At 33.6% G+C, this 3,062-nt stretch overlaps 1 pseudogene; it reads left to right on the forward strand.

Moving 5' to 3' along the window:
* Positions 1-3,041, forward strand: LOC114742533 (pectin acetylesterase 9-like; annotated as a pseudogene).
* The last annotated feature ends 21 nt before the right edge of the window (positions 3,042-3,062 follow it).

Raw genomic sequence — 3,062 nt, forward strand, 5'->3', positions numbered from 1 at the left:
ATGCTTTATTTCAAAGGACAAAAGATTTGGGAAGCAATCATTCGCGACCTCCTGCCTAAAGGTTTGGGCAAGGCACGCAAGGTATATATACTCTGTCTACTCTTCACTTTCCGCACATTTCTTCAACAACGCATCTACCATATTTTAATGCTCAAAAGCTTTCCTTTAATTTTTTTTGGGCCAAAAAAGCTTTCCTTTAATTGGACCCCAAAATGTTGTCATTAGGATGGTATTGGAAAAAAGCGTTTTCTTTTGTGGGGGAGGATCGCAAAGTTTTAGATTTGGTTTTCCAACATATATTCTAAAATATACTACTGCACAAGTTTTTCTGAATTAGTAAGATATATGAAGAATAAATTATTTCTCTGATCTTAACGTAAAACCCATTTTGAAAGTAGATGTTAGTTCTATATGTAAGATTTATTTTATATTTTTCAATTTTTTTTTTCAAATCAACTCCATTGATAAGCAAGCATGAAAAGAAAAAAGGAATTAAGGAAGATGATCAGAGTGTTTTCAAAAATATACATATTAATTAAACTAAATTTCTTAATCTAGTCAAATTAAATAATTAGATTTTATATCAAGAATCAAATGATACTATTTTGTTTATGCTCGTGACTTACCAAATATATCTGCTTGTGTAGGCTTTGCTTTCAGGTTGTTCGGCAGGAGTTTAGCGACATTTCATCACTGTGACAGATTCGCCAGTTATTTGCCAAGGAATGCTAGTGTTAAATGCTTGAGTGATGCTGGCTTCTTTCTTGACGGGTAAGTTCTCTCTACATGGAAGCATTATTCCAATATTAAATTAAATTATTACTTCAACATTCTGTTTTTAACATTTTCAATTTTCTTCCCTTCCGTCTGTGCAGGAGAGATATCGCTTTGAACCACACTATGAGGTACTTCTTCAAAAGCCTTGTTTTATTGCAGGTAAGCTTCTGATACATCACTCACACTGACCATATAATACACTTTGAGGATCTCATTTGCTGTGTGCTAATTAGTTGATCATTTTAAAATAATATTTATATTTCTTCTATCAAGTTAAGCTAACCTAAAAAAGGGGGGGGGGGAAAAAAGAGAGGTCGGTTTTTACTTCTCATGGTATGCAAAATGAGATATATGATATTTATGATGTTTTCATGATATTATTTTTCATTACTTTTAATTCATCAAAGATACGAGTACAAATTTTTTTTTTATATTTATAAGGTTTTTATTATTTGATTTTTCCATTAATCTTATCTTATCTTATTTTATTTAGTGTGACAAGTGACATGCCAGGTCTTGTTCCCTTTTTTCTTCGATATTTTTGAAGATTAAGTGAAATTAATGAAGTAATAAAAAACAGAAGCATGTCTTTTATTTATAATTTAAAAATGTACGTTAACTGGTTAAGTTCTTAAAGTTTTCAAAATAGGCTATTGACAATTTTCTGATGAAAAAATGCATGTAGCTAGGGTCACGAGAGTATTGCGCTTCATCCATAATTTTATACAATGTTAGAACCTTACATCGTCATGGTGCTTGATTTAGGTCATTAAAATTAGATCTAATGATTTAGATCTTGTTTTATTTATTTTTATATTTTTAATATATATATTTTTGTTTTGCGAGGAGTTGAAAAGCATAAAAACTATCTCGTGCCTGATAGACTATTCGTGAGGCCACGGATTGCATGAAATTTGAGGAGTAAACCACATTATTTTGGGATGTGAATAGTGCGGCTTATTAAAATTTTATATTTTATATTGACTTATATTAATTAAATTAAAAAACCCTAAACAATGAGCACCACATGCTCGTCTTTAAGGTCAGTAGATGATCTGGAGGCACAATTTAGGTCATACAGTAGACGTTTAGGGTAATTTGAACCTAAAGGGATGGGCAAGAAAGTTTTGGAAAACTTCAAAAAGGTGAATGTAATTTCCTCTTAACATTCAAAATTCCATGAAGAAGAAATGGGACCACTCATTTTGTTCTTTTTGCGAACTCAAATTGCAATCTTACTTGGCACTATTTGTTCGACAGGGGATAGAGCGGAATCTAAACAGAAATTGTACGAGGTCCCTGTTCTTTCCAGACTTGGTAAATTTTCTTTATGAACTCGGACCATTACCTTGGAAAATTCAGAGTTTTCTCAGGACATGATTTTGACTTGTTTCCTGTTCTTATGCAGTGCTTCTTTCCTCAGTATGTCTTAAAATACATAACTACACCATATTTCATCTTGAACTCTGCTTATGATGTATTCCAAGTAAGTGCTTCTGACACTTACCTTGTGTAGTTACGTGATCTTATCACTATAACCTACGAATTACGAGAATATGACTTGAAATGCCAACAGTTTCACCACATATTGGTCCCACCTTCTTCTGATTTGCGTGGACACTGGAATCACTGCAAGATAAACCCGCGGCATGCACCCCAGACCAAATTGAAGTACTGCAAGGTGGTCCCCCCGGCCAAAAAAAAAAAAAAAAGACTCCTCTGATCTTAAAAATAAGACTCAATTTTATAGTGTAGATTATATACAAAATGAGTTTTATATTTAGGATTGGAGGAGTATGTTGTCTGTTCTATACGTGTTCAAAGTTCCTGCTTCTCTCCCCAATGATTAAGAAAATTGATTTTACTGACTCTCAACTCATTGTACCTTGTTCAGGCTTTAGGCGCCACATGCTTGCAGTTTTGAGACCATTCTATGTATCTTCAAGAAGAGGGGGAATGTTCATTAATTCATGCTTTGCTCATTGCCAAAGTGAATCCAAGATACATGGTTTGGAGATGATTCCCAAAAATAAACGACAAGGTACCAATCTTGATCCTCGACAGAGAGGCACGATGATAATGCATGTGGTTTTCTAAGGTTACTTGCTTTTTAATTTGCTGTTATTGCATAACAAGTAAACTGGCTTCTGATCGCTAGTTAAGCCTGTTCTATTCTTCATTTGAAGGTGTGAAAGCAGAGTTTTTCTTCTTAAAACGTGTTGAACTGCTCGTTTACAGACTATTGCGGAAGCAGTTGGAGATTGGTATTTTGGCAGAGACAGAAC

This window comes from Neltuma alba, unplaced genomic scaffold (genome assembly GCF_004799145.2).
Source record: "Neltuma alba isolate B1F8T4 unplaced genomic scaffold, ASM479914v2 tig00003795_pilon, whole genome shotgun sequence".
NCBI classification, from domain to species: domain Eukaryota; kingdom Viridiplantae; phylum Streptophyta; class Magnoliopsida; order Fabales; family Fabaceae; genus Neltuma; species Neltuma alba.